The sequence below is a fragment of the Anoplolepis gracilipes genome, chromosome 11 (genome assembly GCF_047496725.1).
Source record: "Anoplolepis gracilipes chromosome 11, ASM4749672v1, whole genome shotgun sequence".
In the NCBI taxonomy this organism is placed as follows: Eukaryota; Metazoa; Arthropoda; class Insecta; order Hymenoptera; family Formicidae; genus Anoplolepis; species Anoplolepis gracilipes.
Window position 1 is genome coordinate 667,291 of NC_132980.1, and position 19,761 is coordinate 687,051.

At 34.7% G+C, this 19,761-nt stretch overlaps 1 protein-coding gene across 1 annotated transcript in view; it reads left to right on the forward strand.

Moving 5' to 3' along the window:
• Positions 1 to 19,761, forward strand: part of Hh (hedgehog signaling protein) — a 50,437-nt gene that overhangs the window by 16,809 nt on the left and 13,867 nt on the right. The window lies entirely within an intron of this gene.

A 19,761-nucleotide genomic window follows, 5' to 3' on the forward strand; every position in this document is an offset into this window, starting at 1 on the left:
AACAATGGCTCCCACGGCCGTATAATCGTCCCCGCCGGTGCATGCGCGCCCGCGCTCGCGTTTCGTGGGATACCTCGCCGTGTCTCAAGAGATCCCCTTAAATAACGGTAAATCTTTCGCCTTTTTGTCTTTTATTTAGCCTATTCTTCGCACTAAATTAATAAAACGAGTAGATTTTCTCACGCAGTTGCAATTTCTTGCAAAACAAATTAGTGACGGGCAATCTCGATTCGATTTTCAGAAAATCCACCTTCCTCCTCAAAAAATCGATTCTTTTCTGTTCGATTTTTATACGAATCAAATCTTTTTGTAGAAAATCGAATTTCGATCTGTTGATATTTGATATTCGTTAATCGATACCGATACTACTGACGATATGCCAACTGATTTAAAACATTATCTTAATCAGCCAATTGTTGGGTTACATGAGGATCCAATTGGTTATTGGCTTCACAGTAAGACACTGTATCCATCTCTTCGTCTTATTGCAAGGAAATATTTATCAATCGTGGCTACGTTCGTTCCAGCTGAACGTTTCTTCTCAAAGACTGGGAATATTATTACTGAGAAAAGAAACAAATTATCTCCTCAACATTTACAATGTATATTATTTTTAAATTCCCTATCTGCGCACGAATGGAAAATTGAATAAATATATTAAAGAAAAAAAAAAAATATTTTAAAATATTTTTATTCTTTTTTTTTAATATTTTTGAGTGTCTCCGAAACTAATGTCAAATAATTTTATAAATCAAATTATTTTAAAGTAAAACGTAATTTACTATAGTTATGCAAATATAATCCATCTTAGAAAATTATGACTTTTTAGTTTTTGTTATGTAGTTTTGATTTTTTAGATCGATTTTTAGGAAATTGATTCTTTTGGTCCGATTTTTTTAGTAAATCAATCTCAGTTACTTCGATTCAAGAATCGATTCTTTCTAAAAAATCGCTCATCACTAAAACAAATGCAACTGAAGAGGGAGAAGCGATAGATGTAACGTCAATTCCCGCGAAGAATTAGAATCGAAAGAAATGAGATTCTAAAAAAATTAGAAATTAGAAATATAACTATGTGATTGACGTTAAAATATCCGACGTCAAGATGAGTAACATTTAGTATAATATATAATATTTCCTTTGCAAAATACTGTGCTTCCCTTGACAAGGTCTGTCATATTCTTAACCGTTTAATGAGTTCTGATGCAATTGCTATAGCAACTTTGTTAATCACTTTAATTAATATTTTCAACGCAATGTATAATCTATCAGGTGAATGAAGTATATTTACAAGACCATTACCGTGCACGTTGCCTTGTATCTTGAAGCACATTATCCCAATTATAGATTTCTCGACGAGTTTTGCTTAACGATAATTCGCGTCGACACAATTTTTCTCACCTTTAATTTCTTTGCCAACAATTATTATCGACGCGAAGCAAAATAATTGTAAGTTACTTAGACAACGACATTTTTTTTATTTCTCTTAAAGCGTAACTTATTTGTTTCCTTCTCTCTGTTATTCGAATTCGAAATAAAAAGAGGTGAAAAAAAGAAGAATAAGTTCTTCGCGCACAATTTCTGGATTTATCATAACTTATCAAAACATGTTGTTAAAACTTGATTCAACGTTCAATGTTGATAAACTGCACAATGTTTGGTAATTTGTAATTATATTCCTTTTCGCGTCTCGTTATGCGTAATTAGTTGCATGTTCAAGAAACTGTCCGAGGGGGGAAAAAGGCGACGCGACATAGAACGAAACCAAGTGAAAGAGGGAAGAAGAGGGAGAGTGATCCAGTGTAGCAAGCTGTGAATGGCTGCGCCCTTGGTCGGGAATGGAGGGCTGCGAAGAGGGGCAGTTAATTAATGGGGCGGCAACCGACCACTTCCCTTACCTCACATACACGTTTTTCTTTCTCTACACTGCCTTTTTCCTACGCGCGGCGCGTATTTTCTACCATTTTGTTTTTATTTCCACAATCTTGCACGTTTTCAGAAATTAATTTTTTACAAATTACTTAGTAAAAATTGAGAGAATGGTCAATCCAAATTAATATACGAGAACCTTGTAACAATGACAACAATGTAATAATAACGACAAAGAGATAACTGATGATTTTTCACACAATTGTCCCTTTTATTAATTTATTTAAAATCATGTCTACTCGAAATGCAATAGGGAGTTTGCATGATTTTGAAAAACAATTGCATTTCATAATTTATATATAGTTTTAAATGTAATTATTTTTTTCATAATTTATAAATGCAAATTAAACGAGAAAACCAATAATAAACATTACATTATTTGAAATTGTCGAATACGATCTGGAAACGACCGAGTCCTCTCGAACGCGATGTGACGTCACAGTGCAATATCTGCATTCGGGGAGACGCTAATAGCGCTAAATAGCGTGAAATAGCGTCTTCCCAAACCTAACCAATATATACAGTGACAACACACTATTTTTATTTATTAAAATATCCAGTTATTGTGAAAATGGGCAAAGGTAACACGTATAAAACCTGTTTTGTACCTCTATGTAAAAGTACAACAACTAAAACACCCAATAAATTTAAACGCTTCAAGAATGACCAAATGTCGCAATACAGAATACAGAAAACAAACGTCTGAAACTATTGCACTGTGACGTCACGCACTCCAACCAATCAAAATCGTTTTCTCACAATTTAAATTTTATTAAATTTTAATTTAATTTTTTAATACCTTCCTATTGATTAAAATTTAAAATTTTCTTATAAATAAATTTATAATAATATATATTTAAATTACATATATAAAAAATGTATTTTTTTTTTTAATGCAAACTTCCTATTGAAATAAATCGTACATTAATACCATTCAAATTAAATCGCATTAATTAACTAATTATTGCAATAATCGTTTTTATGTCAAAATCCAGCTTAAATTTTCGTTTGTGTATCCACTCTGTATAAATTGATACTTTAAATATTAAAATGGCTATTAAATAAATTTCTATCCATGTATAATTATTATAGATTACTACTAGATTGACTCGCTTGTAGGCTCAACGATATGAAGCGCACGTCTAATTTGCGACTTTTTGCAGCTTTCTTCATCTTTTCCCTCTCGTTTCCATTTTCATCTCTCGGTGTCTTCCCACGTCGACTCTCTGCTCGACCGGTTCTCCGTTCCCGGAGCAATAATAAATTTCGCGAGAAGATCGAAGTGCCAATCACGATCGAAGATACAAATGGGAGTACGAAGCACGTGTCGAATCTGCCGTTTTTACCGGCACCTTCACTTCATATACTTTACACCGTGTATCAGCAGCCCCTGATCTCCCTTTCCCTTGCCCTTCTCCCTCTCCACCCACTGTTCCTATCTTCCTCTTCTTCTTCATCGCGCTAGGACCGGTTTCGCGGCCATCATCTTCGTTCCCATAATAAATTTCATCGAAAGATCCGCCGAGTATCGATCGTGATAGAGGATATCGGAACGGAAGTATTAAATCCATAGTGTGTGTTCCTCTCGATTTTTTCCTCCATTCTTACGTCGCACGCGTACATACACCATTATCCCTCTTTCGTATACCGCGTCACGATAATTGATCTTGTTTATTCCGATTACAAGCTTGTCAAAATTATGCGGAAGAAAAAAGGCTTCCGCGACAATTTTTAACTCAGCTGTCCAATAAAAAATACTTGACGAAGGATTGCGAGAGATTTTTACCCCGATATGATTTTTCAGAATCGCCCGTTGCGTTTGCACCCTGATTATGCATCCCCTTGATATTAGTCGCGGGGGGTGGGGGGCGGGGGGAGGGGTACGCGGGGGTCATCGATCACCTGTACCGTAGAGGCATTAAATTGGCACCGTTTTGATCGCCGACGCAGATTATCCGACATAAATCTGTCTCGTAAGCGAGTTACGAGGCAAGGGGCGTAAAATTATGCATCGAAATTATGATATCGTTGGATAGAATTAGCGGCCGCATGGTTGAATCATCGTTATACGCGCGATTTATATGTGTCAACAAATGTGTATCTCGTTGATGTATATCGAGACTAACAGAAAACCGCAATTGCGCGAATATAAAAGTATCTTTCTTCTTTCCCGCGCGATAAATCGTTGGAAAAAAATTATACCATTGTCAATTATATAAGTATGGCATTGCAAATCAATAAAATCTCACTGTAAGAGTCAATTAGTGATGGTGATTATTTCAAGCAGTAATATTTTTTAAAATGCGTCTAATATTATAACATTATATGTGTATAAGATAAATTTATAACAATATATTTTATTAAAGAAATATATAAATTTAATCAAAAGTCTTGTACATACATTGTTTTATCGCATTTTAAGAAAGTGTAATATGTATATAATTCTGCACTTGAATATTAGTTATATACAGGTTTTATTTTCCACGTATGTATTCGTACAGGTATGTCTTCTCTCAAGAAATATTAGCAATTCGAAATGAATAGAAAAAGTTTTAAATATACTTTGTAAATATGCACGAGATATTACTGATTTTTCAGTAAAACCTTATTGCCATCAATCAATGAACCGAAAAAACAAGTATGAAATACTTGTTGATCATTGATTGTGTTCTTCTTGTTATTTTGATCAGTGACTCAGTTTAAGAAAAAAAAAAATATATATATATATATATATATAAGGAACACGTATTTCCCAATCCGAAAAAAAAATAATTTTGTCCTGTCCCTCTTTCGTCGAGATACCCGATAAGATCCGAGTAATCCTAATGGCTGAGTAATTTGTCGTGTGAGACGTCAATTTCGATTCCCGCGTCTGTTATCAAATTCCTTATCGCCGTTGATCCGATAGCGGCGGTTAAATGCGCGTGATTCAACAAATATGCAATTAAAATTTATAATAATCGATCTAATCGTATACGTGCGCGATTTGCTTTCCATAAAAATCAAGATTGTATGCCGTAAATTCGTGCGCAAAAAATTTACACGTACGATATCAACCGATTAAACGTATTAGCCAATATCTTCTCCATCATCGATCAGAATCAACGTCGGCGATTGAATCCGAACTCTTGCTGTTGAATGCGTTCGGCCATTTTATCGGCGATATTTTACCGATTGTGACAAACAAGATGACGAGATGACGAGACAAAATCGTATTATATATATGTATGTATATATATAATTTATATACAACGCAAAAAAATTAAAAATAATCCGATCAAGATCGATAAAAAAAGTGTTTCAAAGTTTAAATTTCTAGTTTTAAAATCTTTCAATAAATTTCAATTCTTTCTACTCGTTACAAAATTACACTGTAAGAAAGCGACGTCTGTCGATTGAATAAATTTTTCAAAAGTTTATCCAAGAATACCATATTAGAAAAAATTCTAGCGCGATTTCATTAATTGGATGTTAAAGAGCAGAGTTTTAGCTTCAATTTCTTTTTTTAACGAATATTCTACGATTTTTTCGCCGCGATATTTGTTATTCAAACAAAATCGAGCTTTTGACTTTGATCGTACAATAATAAACGTTAATTTAAATTTTTGAAATGTACAGAAAAAAATTAACACTTAATATTAATTTTAGGTGAAATTATTTAAGAATTATATAAATTATACACTACGCAAAAAAATTAAAGGGCTACTTTCTTCCATATAAAAGAAAGCCAATTTTCAAGTAGTTGTAACTTCCTTCAAAATAATCGGAATAAGATCGATAAAAAAGCGTTTCAAAGCTTAAGTTTCTAGTTTTAAAATCTTTTAATAAATTTCAATTCTTTCTACTCGTTATAAAATTACATTGTAAGAAAGCGACGTCCGTCGATTGAACAAATTTTTCGAAAGTTTGTCCAAGAATATGGAATTTTAAAAAAAATCCCAGCACGATTTCATTAATTGGATGTTAAAGAGCAGAGTTTTAGCTTCATTTTCTTTTTTTAACGAATATTCTATGATCTTTTTCGCCGAGATATTCATTATTAAAGCAAAATCGAGTTTTTGACTTTAAACGCTTATAACTAGTGAAAAAATGATTGTACAATAATCCTTAAAGAAGCAACTTGAAGAGAAAAGTTGACATTAAAATGCTTTTATCTTTTCTTCAATCATTATTCATTTTTAAAGCCTAACTGTTACTTAAACATCCAGTAAAAATTGCACTTTTATCTTTTTTTTTATTTAAATCAATGAAAGTTAATGAAAAAATTTTCGAAAACTCTTCAACATTTACAAGTAAAAAGCATTCCAGTTACAAAAGACCAAAGTGTTAAATTTTTTTTCTGTACATTTTAAAAATTTAAATTAATGATTATTCTGCTCTTTAACACTCAACGAAATTGTGCTAAGATTTTTTTGTTAATTCGATATTCTTGGACAAGCTTTTGAAAAATTTGTTCAATCGACGGACATTGCTTTCTTACGATGTAATTTTATAACGAATAGAAAGAATAAAGATTCTAAAATTTGTGTAGAAACTTGAAGCTTTAAAAGGCTTTTTTATCCATCTTATTCCGATTATTTTTAAGGAAGTTGCAACTACTTGAAAATTGGCCTTTTTTTATATGGAAGAAAGTAATCCTTAAATTTTTTTGCATAGTGTACAATTAAATATACACACATAATATACAAGGACATTAGATAATTTTAATTATAAACTGGTAATTTAATTCTAAAAAAATAAACTTTGAATTATATATAAGCAACTTGATGTGTGTGTATGTTTTATCGCATATCTTTTAAGTTTTCATTTCAACCGTATTACAAAGCTAAAAATGGCAGTCATCGAGTGACTCCTCTCAAACTTCTTTACGTCAGGCTTTCGAGTCGCTTCTTCTAAAAACCGGCCGTACTTTTCGCGGTACGGATGCTGCGAATATTTTGCCAGCCTCAAGAATTTCGCGATGAGGAATTGCATGCGCTTCCTCCTCTTTCCCTTCCCTCCCTTCCAACCTCGACGAGAGAGAAGGTTTTTCTTTGACGTTCGTCAGAGCCTATTATTATTTGTATCATCCTAATTCGAAGCGCGTCATCGGGGTCTCTGGAATGTCTAATGGCATGCAACGCTTCTCTTTTTCTCCATTTCTCTTGTTCCGACTTCTCCTCCTTCGCTTTTTCGTCTCGCTCTTTAACCCACCGTGTCCTCTTTTAGGTCTCGGTAATTAATTTAACTTCTTGCGACGGTGAGATAGCGGCTGCTAATGGTTTTCTTGTATTCTGTGCGTCAAGCCCTCTCTCTCTCTCTCTCTCTCTCTCGCTCTCCCTCTCTCCCTCTCTCCCTCTACGTCGCACATCGTTCCAAAATCCGAAAAAGCTGGCCAATAGTATTTATCTTTATAGCAAGATAATAAAACTATATGTTATATATATATATATGTGTGTGTGTGTGTATATATCGAGATGGCAAATTATACAAAAATAAAATTAGTTACAATACTAATTGGTATACCTAAATTCGATTAATAAATAAACAATTGATTGATAAATGACGTCACTAACTAATAAAATAAGAGATATACCAATAATATTATTTACTTTAAACTTTTCGAAAGCTTGCATTTTTATTATTAAATTGATTATTCATACGTATATGAATATTTAATTTGATATGCGTCTTCTCGCCTCCGCACGGGTATTAAACGTCGCGTCGTGACGTCCAGCCAATGAAAATTTCACATTATTAATTTAAAATTGCATAAATTATTAACATGAATAATTAATCGATAATTAATTGCTTACGTATAACAATGTTATATATGTATATTATCACAGATATTTAAAGGGATTTAAAACTCAAATATCTCTTAGTTTTGTATAAATTAATACAGTTGATAATTAATTAACGACTAATTCGAAGCCCTTCATTTCTTTTCGCTGATAATATCCTCATAAAAATTCGAAGGATGCGCAAGATCTCAGGATATATCATCAAGTTTTATTACGATTATCGGCGTTAAACGACAGAAAAAAGAGATAGCGCACAGTATTTTGGTAAAGCTGGCTCTCCAAGAGGGTTAAAAATATCGGTGAGGGGAAGGGAGGAGAGAAGAGGGGACCTAACCTTCATGGAGGGAGAGATGGACCAAAGAGGCGGCTGGTAAATAGCTACGTGTGCAGCGTCCGTTCTGACTGCGAGGCGTTAACGAGGCGGGCAAACACGAAGAAGAAGAAGAAGAAGAAGACCAGGAGGAGAAGATGGAAGAGGTGTCGGACGCGAAGCAAAACGGGAAAGGGAGAGAGAGAGAGAGAGAGAGAGAGAGAGAGAGAGAGAGAGAGAAAGCCGGGAGAGGTAGGAGAAAGGGAAAGGAGCACGGGATATAAGGCACGAAAGCACCTTTTCAAGGTGAGGTGTAAACTCTGCCGCCCTTCGGCTGCCTCTATCGACCGCCTCTTCGTGCATCCACCAACACAAAAGCACCATCTTTTCCATCTTATTAAGACCCCGCCGGCGCGACCGGACTCTCTCACGATTCTCTCTCTCTCTCTCTCTCTCTCTGCGGAACGCACTCTTCTCTTCTCTCTGTGCTCTTATCCTCCTTCTCTTTGAGCTTGTTCGCTCGCCGACATTGCATGTCTATCTAGTAGAAGTTAGCCTGAAATATATCTCAACACAGAAGGGATGGAAACGTCTTATCAGAGTTCCCGATGCAATAAATGAAGAAGGAAATTTTCATAGTAAAAAGTTTGAACTATACGCTTTCTGATTCAGCATTTATTATTAATGAATGGATGGTAGGAGAAAGTGGGCATGAAAGAGCCATGTTTTGAAAGAGACACTTTTTTCTTTTCTTTTTTTTTTTTTTTTTTTTTATTTTGTTAAAGTTCCTGAACGCATTTCAAAGAAATGTCAAATTTTTGTGGATGACGGTCATCTAGGGCTGCTACATAAAAGCTAAAACATGTTTGAAATGCGTGCAGAAACTTCCAAAAAAATGAAAGTGTCTCTTTCAAAACCTGGGCTCTTTCATCGCCCACTTTCCCCTAAACAAGTTTCTCGTATTATTATGTTAAAAAAAAAGGGGGGGAAATCTTATTTCATTCAATTCAAATTTCAAGTTCTATCGCTTTACACACCTCGTAATAGCAAAACATACAGGCAAGAATAATTTATTAACAAAGACGACATTCGACTCTTGTACAAACGCTCTTTCCACTTGTTTCCTGTCGTTGTTATTTCAAGACTACTAATTGCTTTGAGGTTGGCGGCAGAGCCTGATTGTTGCACGGCGTGTATTCGAAATACGAACTCGCTCGATTGGATATCGTGCGAAAACACAGTACCTACGGCAAAGAAAGAGGGAGGGAGAGAGAGAGAGAGCAACAAGACGCGAGCGAGCGAGCAATTGCAGGAGGCGGCGAGAGAAGCGCGGCACCTTGTTTATTTTAATCGGGGGCTCAACGTGCCTGCAAGATTGTTTCGTCTCGCGCAGCAGCAACCACGATGTGTTTAGCTCGCCGTTTAATCGCCGTTAACGAGCGGTTATCGTTCACCAAGTGGAAACACGACGACGCTAACGAGGCGATCAGCCGGAAGCACGAGCCCTTTCGCGTTCACTTGCCTCTCGGCTCTTCCTCTTCTTTTTCTTCGTGTTCTTGTATCATCCGGACTCTCTATTCAGTGCGCACTATAGTAAATGATCTTTTTTTCCTCGATTAGAAAGCTTGATAAAACGTCAAATTATTAACTGTCCCTTATTTTTTTTTTTTTTTTTATATATCTGAATAAGTACGAGAGGGAGAGAGAGAAAAGGAATGAGATATTTCGAGGTTTTTTTTCTTTACAGTATCTTTGTTCTCTAAAAGTTACGGTGAAAAGTTCAACATCGGAAAAAACGAAACGAATGGAAAGAGGTAATTTATTATAGAACTGTATTGTACCATGTAACAAATTTAAAAGCACTTTCGGGGTTTATTATATAAGCCATTCAAACTCGGAAATTATGTTACAGGTTGAATACAATTATGCGTTTCGCTTGTTGGGAAACAATGACCTTTGCAGTCAATTGTCAGATATAACGACCATTTAGATTTGTGAAAAATTCCTATGCGTTCTCTTTTTCATTGTCCTCTCTATATATTTATTTTTAACCTTTACTTGAAAAGAGAGAAAGAGACTAGGGGAATAACGCTTTTCCAACAACGTAGAATCGACGTAAAATCTCACTCGTCTCCGAAAAATCGTTTCACTTGTACATGCGAGACTAATCGCAACTTTACAAATATATAGGGCAAGGGTTCCCTTTCGTTTGTATGCGTCTCTATAGTTTGACCGGCCCTGTCGCACGGTAGTTGGCTCTTTTTTTTATTCTTCCCGAGGCCAGATCCGTACCGTGAAGAATCGTGCGATTTTGATTGCGGCTTCAGCTTTACGCGAATCGCATCCCGGCCCTGTCACGATACTTGCCGGGTATCAAATAAATTCTCCTTCCCCCCGAGAGATATATCCCCTTCCACCCGGTATGCCAAAGTTCAAACGGATTCGTCTCACCCTTTTCATCGCCCCGCACGATTTTGTCGCGAGAAATTTTCTGTTCGTTACTAAAGATTCGTCTCTAAAGATGGCTATCTTTGACATTAAAAGAAATTTAACAGTGCGACTCGTTACATTACTTTCATAAATCACGCGTATCTCACTACCTGCTGTCATAGTTTGATAAGTAATGAGATTATCGCTGCAGCATAAGTGTGATAACTGTAAGATAAAGTTCGTTTAATTTATTGTGTTTTTGACTCGAATGACGTGAACCAAACGTAGAGGTGAGACGGTTTGTTTACAATCGGATAGAGCTGAGAGAGAGAGAGAGAGAGAGAATTTGGTAGAATTATTAGCTCTCTTTTTCCAAAATCTCAATTTTATTCAATTGCAAAAGCGATTCACTCTGCCCTTAATGATTAATCCAAATGGACTGTCCACGATTATGACTCGATTAATGTCATCGTATCGGGCCGGTACAAAGGGCATTAGAGTTTTAGAAAGAGTCTGGCCAAAAGAGACCGGCACTATATACATTTATATATATATATATATATATATATATATATATATATTATACACATTATGATCGTTGTAAGATTTTACAACGGTGTATAACAGGGACTTTTATTATTTCTCAGAGATTGTACTATAGCGAAATTCGTAAAATTTCTCCTTCTTACAGCTTTTCCGAAATCTCTGTAAATTTTGCTTAAAGATGTTTAGTAGCTATTTTTAAAAATATAGGAATTTAATAAAATTTGCACAGATACATGTTCAGAAACTTATAAAAAAACCTGCAGTTGATTCACTGAAGCAATCAAAAGTTATAAGAATTTTAATTTGCAATGAATTTACCCGTCGATATTATTATAAATATAATTATTTTGTGCATCTAATTATAAGTAAAAGTATTAATATAATTATTTATATAAATAAGTATAAATATAATTATTTCTGTCCTTTTTAGCCTCTAAATTGATACAATTACAGATTTTCTATCTTATAAAAAACCTGTGAAAACATGTTGATTTAAGAGCTAAAATAGATAGAAATAATAATAAGAATTTATTCAAAATTTGCAAAAGTATAGTTTAAATATAGAGGAAATAATTTATTACATAATTTTGGTCAAGTACTGACTAGTTCAAAAGATATTGAATATAATTTTCTCAATTTCGTCCTATTATCCGAGATGACATATTATTTATTGTGAAAACGTGGCAACATAGCATGCAGCTGAGCCTTCTTTTGACATTTTAAATAACCTATCTTTTCATTTGAAGAAGCCTCTATATACAAACGTGTAAGCGAGAAGGGACTAGGCCTCATATGTCAATTTGCAATTTGACCAACTTATGAAAAATTACCATGTTGCCACATTTCTTTCTTCTCGGAGAAATGACAAATTATTAAATTTATCAAAGAAATAGTTAAAAATCTTCTATATTTTGTCATTATTCACTATTATAATTTTTATTCTGACATTTTAAATTACTCTATACGAGTAAATTCTTTTATTTTTATAATTCAAATTTTGTGCTGTAATGTTGAAATCGAGATACCGTCAATGATAAAAGTTTCTCATTATAATTTAAGAAACACGAAAATTCTCCGAGAAAAAGCAACAGAAGTTGGAAAATACATTTCTACACTCTAGCTATGAATAAATAATAAGATTTTATGCAATCTTTATAATAATCATATATTAAGATATATGAGAAAAGTATATATTCGTCAATTTCGACTACTTTTTGCTCCGATTGTAGGTGCTAAACATCCTTAATTCACTCTTGATAAAGAGATGATAAACATTCGCGTTTATATATAAATAAACCTTTATGATATATACATATAATATATTTAAATTAGTTGTGTGTGAAAATATAAAAAAATTTTGTAAATTTCTCGAAAAAAAAAGAAGAAAAAACAAATGACATCGTGTCATGATTAAAGAGAGGAATAGAGAGCGGAATTCAAACGTCGAATTCCGGATGTGACTGACGACGACATTCCGTATCGCAGACAAGCAGGTATTCCCGTGTTCTTTATTTACACATAGTCGTCACAATAGTCGTCTGGCAGGCGTGATAAATTCTGGTAATAGTCGGCCATCAATCTGGCGGGAATTACGCGCATCGCGCAACATTTCCTTCCACAATGGACTCACGGCGTGCTACAGGCTACAGGATTACAGCGTGCGGGATCCTACGGTGTGCTCCCTTCCTCTCTCTCTCTCTCTCTCTCTTTCTCCTTCCCGCTATTAATAAACCAGCGTATTAACAAAGGAGACACGCATTCGCTTGTTACTTAAAACGGCCGTTTGACGTTTGACACCCCTCGACTATTTGATCGATCGTTAGTCGATAATTACGGCGCCGATTTCAACACCTGAATCAAGATGGTATAACTGCGTGACAAAGGTTATTACGCCTGGAATTGAATTTCGATTTTTCAAAAGGGATCCATGGCGAGAGAGAAGACGACGTCGACGGCGAGAACTTATTCCTTTACCGACTGACGTTTGGGGTGTTATTTTTTTCTTTTTTTTTTTTTACCGCTACACATTAGTGTCAAAAATTAATTCTTGGAATATTAATTTTTCGCACGCATCGACATTGAGATTCGGAGAAATGTATTTTCACGATCCATCGAAAATTACACTCGTCGCATGAATAATCCCCCCCTCCCCCCCCCCCGACATTCGGAAGCGACGGAATTCGCGTCAATCTTCGCGCCTCGTCCTGTCTGTTCTCTCTCCTCCTTCTCTCTTCCTCTCGGTTTCGCTTGATCCTCTCCATGAATCTCTCGGGATGTAGATGGTGAGCCGAGATAAGGAAGCTACTTAAACTTAACCCTTGCTCGAGCTCGTGCTCTCCAGAGAGCAGGACGACCGGTGAGACCGGAGGCCACACACTAAGAAAGACTAATAGCCGAGAAGATAACGCTCTTAAACACTTTGCCAGGCCAATGCTTCTTCTCTCCCGCTGCAACCTGTGCTCTCTCTCTCTCTCTCAACCTGCCCTTTTGCTTCAACGAACGAGCTACCACTCGACACCGATAACACTACGAAACGTTTAACCAGGAGCAGCGTCGGCTAAAACTACAATAGTACTACAACAAGTAGCGAGAAAGCTGCAACAGTAGCACGTTTTTTCAAGTATCCCATGGCGACAAAAAACCCTTTTTTTTTTTTTTACGCAAGTTAAGGTTTTTTAAAATCGGGGAAACTCGGTTTTCCAAAATATCAATATTTTACAGAAACAAAGACACCTACTGGGCAAAGAAGCTGTTGTTTCAGCGGTGTTTCTTCAGAACGAGTGCACCACACTTGTTCAAAAGCAGCGTGCGACCGATGTCCCCTGCGGTCTCGTCGCACCTATACCCGACCCGGGGGATAACGACTCGATTATTGCTTTACAGTACACCGAGAGATAACTACGCGGCAACGAGTTTATTGCACCGGAGCGCGTAATACTTGTAAATATTGCTAACGACCTCGTCGCGTATACGCATACACGTATGCGCGCGCGCGCACACACACACACACACACACACACACACACACACACACACACATACGTCACTTGCGAGAATGTTAATCTTAATTTCCCGTGACAAGACGCGCGCCACGTCTACCTGCCCGTGAAAGATCGAATTAAATACACGCTCTTATACGTCGCCGCGCGCGGAATTACAGTCAAGTAGCTCTTCCGGACTGATCCCGTCGTGGTCGGCGCGAACCGACTGCATTAGGCGGATTGATCTTATCGATTACACGTTTAATCGCTGCAATTTGCAATTGCTCGTGTATTTAACGAAGGAACATGTCCCTACATAATTCCAAGACACGTTAGGTGATCGCGAAACGATGTACCTGTCTATCTGTAAAGTCGCTTGACAATATTAACGCGCATTTGTGTACGGTTAATGTCGCCGTGAGATTTTTATCGAGCTGTTAATCGATTGCAATAATCTCTCATCTCTCACCTCTCATTTTACGTTTTTATATTAATCGCATTAATTATGTATAGAGAGAGAGAGAGAGAGAGGGGGGAGAGAGAGAGAGAGAGAGAGAGAGACGCATTTTATTTATAGACTCGAATCTAATTTATGTATATGTATTTTTATTATTTATTATTAATACTATTAAACTTCTACATACATTTATATTAGTGATGGGCGATTTTTTAGAAAGAATCGATTCTTGAATCGAAGTAACTGAGATTGATTTACTAAAAAAATCGGACCAAAAGAATCAATTTCCTAAAAATCGATCTAAAAAATCAAAACTACATAACAAAAACTAAAAAGTCATAATTTTCTAAGATGGATTATATTTGCATAACTATAGTAAATTACGTTTTACTTTAAAATAATTTGATTTATAAAATTATTTGACATTAGTTTCGGAGACACTCAAAAATATTTAAAAAAAAGAATAAAAATATTTTAAAATATTTTTTTTTTTTCTTTAATATATTTATTCAATTTTCCATTCGTGCGCAGATAGGGAATTTAAAAATAATATACATTGTAAATGTTGAGGAGATAATTTGTTTCTTTTCTCAGTAATAATATTCCCAGTCTTTGAGAAGAAATGTTCAGCTGGAACGAACGTAGCCACGATTGATAAATATTTCCTTGCAATAAGACGAAGAGATGGATACAGTGTCTTAGTGTGAAGCCAATAACCAATTAGATCCTCATGTAACCCAACAATTGGCTGATTAAGATAATGTTTTAAATCAGTTGGCATATCGTCAGTAGTATCGGTATCGATTAACGAATATCAAATATCAACAGATCGAAATTCGATTTTCTACAAAAAGATTCGATTCGTATAAAAATCGAACAGAAAAGAATCAATTTAAAAAAATCAATTTTTTGAAGAGAAAGATCGATTTTCTGAAAATCAAATCGAGATTGCCCATCACTCTTTTATATATGTAATAAATCTTTAATTTAAAAAATTTTTTAATGTTGAGCGTATCTAATTAAATTCGTGATTTGAAGATTGATTTCAAAATTTTACTGCAAACAAGCAATATTAACTGTAGATAAAATATTGTTATTCACTGATAAAAACTTTAATTTGGTAAAATATATTTTAGTTATAGATATTAGTATATAGATAGATGTAATGTTACAAAGAAAAGAGAGTGAGCGATTTCAAAAATACATTTTATATGTATATAATATATAAGTTTATATATATATATATATACATATATATATCATTCCAACGTGCTCGTCTAATAAAATAACAATTAAAAACGCCGTATAGATCTGCGGATCCTTAGATCTGAAGAGTGACAAAAAAGAATCTGAGAGTCGTTTTACTTGTGAAAAGGCCGACGTGTACAAACACAAAAGCAACAGGTGGTGAGTGACTCCGGGTTTAGGTTACCGGTTCGGCTATTCAGTTTTATTCATGACTCGAGAGAGAGAGAGAAAGAAAGAGACAAAGAGAGGTATACAAATCTACTATCCGTAGGCCACTCGACTCCACGAATTCTTTTCCTTCTGTTGACCTTCAAAGTTCCCGGGTAGATAGGTTGTGCATGTTTTTCTACAATAATGCGTCTACAATGGATTTTAACGATCCCTTTAGGTGCAGTTTTACAAAACACTTGGATTGTAGTTTACAAGAAGCGCAATTAATCGCCTTGATTGTGTAGCTAAAAATTATCTTATTATTTTTGATCAAATAATTACTAGTCACTTATTCTAGCGATCCATATCAATAACAGAGTCAACGAAAAGTAGAGTTGCCTTAAAATTAATCTTGAGATATGTATAACATGTGAGAATTTTCTCTCGATACGTATTTTATTCAAATATAGCGTATATATTTTTTTGTCAAAGTGAGAAATATTTCAACCATCTTGAAAATCACGTGAAATAACATGTCATAAATTATTTTCGAGTGTGGAGAACGGCGCCAGAGCAGCGCGCTTAGATTTAATCGACAAATCGCGTGGGGCGAGATAAGCGATACGTGACGGAATGCAAAATAACAGAGCGATTCGGGCCAATCTGCACATGATAACGCCGTTTATCGATAGACGTTATCGAGGGAAATCTGTGTGTCGCACAGGTACTTATTTATAAATATATAAAGGTATAAAATATGCTTAATCTATGAGAGGATAAAAGATACGACTACATATAAATATTCTACATTTTTCTTCTTTTTTAAGATTATTCCTTTTTCTCATAATTTAATCACGTCTTCAGATAACTTAAAAAAAAGATATTTACACTGAGAAAAGAAATTAAAAATCTTCAACAACATAAAAAGATACAGTTTTCCTCTCCAACTCGCATTATAATGAAATTTTATATAAATCGCTAGATTTTAATATGAAATTCTTTTAAATGTCACTTGGCGCAAAATTTGCTGCAGGACAATGTGCTATGTTTACAAGTTAAATTTTTCAAGAATATAAACTAATAAGAAAATATAATTTCTTTTTCTCTCTCTAATTGTACGTAGAAAGGTAGGAAACGGATGCGGAAAATAACATACCGAGACTAAAGACTTACACGGTCTAAGGGTCAATTAGCATTAATTAACGCGGCTGGTTGCAGCTGAATGATTTACTAGACGCCGTGAACGTCGCTTCTTGTCTCATTCTCGCCATTTCTCCTGCTTGTTCTCCTGATTTTTACACTCGACTTCTCTCAAGTTAAATCTGTGAATCTTTCGAAAAAGTAAAATAATCAAAAAATCAAAGAAAACAAGATTATTTGTAAAAAAAAAGTTGAAACAAGAAAAATATCAATAACTTGCTCATTTATTAGCATTCTTGTTACGATAAAATGCATTATATGTTTGTATATTTATACATTGTTCTTAAATATTAAATTATATTTTATAATATAGAGAATATATAATATTTATAAAATATTTATTTATTTTGACAACTATTTTAAAACCAAAAGTAATTTAAATTGTTTTAAAAATCAATAAATATATATCTGTAGTTTATCGATAAAAAAATTAATTTTGAAAATTGATTCCTTCCTTTTTGAATTCTCGTAAGATTTTTTCCTATCCTTTCTATCATTTCTATCTTTTCCAATTTGACATAAATATATATTTGTACTTTCAACTTTCCCTTTGCCTTTTCAAACTGTTCTAAAGGCTGTCGAACGAGGAAATACTACGACTGATTTACAGATGCTGTACAAGTTCGTCGGCGCGGAGTAAAGTCATGCGAGCGATAAGATAAATAATCAGTCGCCCGTGTTTCGGATACTAATGTTAACTGATGTAAAGCGCCGCGTGAGGTGCGGTAACTCGCTTAAAGAAAATATTTATAAATCTACTAATGTATATATTTTCGAATTTCTTGCACATATTTGTGTAAACAAATTACGGTTTCAGTCTTTAAGGCTCCTGAGTAGTCACCGCGGCCATATTGAAATCGTGACGTCATAAGCGAGAAATAGCGAGAAATGACACCCTAATTTATGTTGCGACTGACATGTAAATAAAAACATATTTCAACGAAATAATACTACCAATCTCTTCAGAACACTTGTAAAAATGGACGGCTGGTAATCCTTTCTCCTGACAATTGATAAATAACTGTAAATTGAGTCCGAAATGAACCCTTGAAATGCGGAAAAACACGCGATTTGACAGCTGTCGAAAGGAGAGGAAAATGTTACTTTACACAGTTTATTCCTTATACAGCTTGGCAACCGTCCATTTTCACAAGTTTCATAAATACGTTGCACATCACAACACTAGCAAAAAGCAAATAATTACAATGTAGGTCGCAACATAAATTGGACTGTCATTTCTCGCTTCTGACATATTTCCCAAAAGAGAGAAAGAGACAGAACTATATGTCGCCACCGTCGACATCGAAGTTCCGCGGCGAGTACTCAGGAGCCTTAAGCAAAACTTATGTCGCGCGATTTTCTTCGACGCAAACTGCATCTTTACAGAATCATATCTATATTTATGATTATGTATTTATACAAGTTAATTTACGTAATCAACATTTATTTATATTTTTTTCTAAAAAAAAAGGAAGAAAAAAAAGAATAGAAAGAAATAATTCAAATGTTTCTAGATAAATTTATAAAAGATCGAGAAAAAGAGAGATATGAGCAGAGACTATTAATAATCAATAAGTCTGTTTGCTTCGGAGATTATGTTGGAATATAAAACTTTAATAAATGGCACCGTTTGGACGTTGAGTAATATCCATTCCAAACTTGCGATCAACGAATAGGATAAGATACGGGAACATACTGACGAAACGCTCCTTCGGAATTTGTTTTTCTAACCGACAATTTTAGAATTTTCGAATTTCAACATCGAAATAATAAGCAAGATCCTTTTTATATACCGTCATTCATAGATGTGATATTCTCGGCGCAAGAGAATTCCATCTCACTTTTTTTTTCCTCCCTCACGGATCCCTTAACGTGACCTAATATACATTCGTGTCACGTAATCTGCTATATTTATGACATCGTAACGCAAAACAAATTCCTCTTTCCCTTTCGAGATACGAAAAATATCGATTTTATTATAATAACATCTATTAATCAAGTTTCCCAATACTTTCAGTCTTCAATTTTTCATAGAAATTTTTTATAAATGAATTATTTGAATAGTCTTTTTTTTTTCTTTCAAACGTACATTTCTTTTTCATAGAGAAGAAAAGTAGCGAAAAAAATGACAAATTTTCATTTCTACCGATACTCGACCAACTTGAGGTTAATGAGATGACCAAACGTCTATCAAACAATGATTACTTTCAAAACAATAATTTAAGTAAAAGTATTTTTTGAAAAATTATTATACATTGGAAAATATCCGCAAAATTAAGCGAGCTTAATAAAGAGAGCGAGAATTTTTGTTATAACTTCATCCCGACCACAAATCAAGCGCGAATGGAAATCACAAACAGGAAGAGAGAGAAGGAACTAGTCACGATCCGCCTCGCGACTGTTTCATATGGCTTGCTCATCGAGCCGACCTCCTTACGCCACGCTCGACGAATTCGCTTTATAACCCGTGATTTACAATAACGTTTACGAGGAGTGCCGTTATAAAGTTTTGTAATCTCTTTCGTGGACAACGTCGATGAATTTTTCCAGAGGTGACGAAATTGCGCGCTCACGATCTTGAGACGCATTAACTTTCCTAATGTTTTGGAAGTTGACACACGATAACAATCTCTTTATCATTGATAAGAAATAAAACGTACCGGACATGACTTGTTGTATTGCATAGAGATTAATTCATTCAAAGAATAGCTCCTATCTTTATTTCTC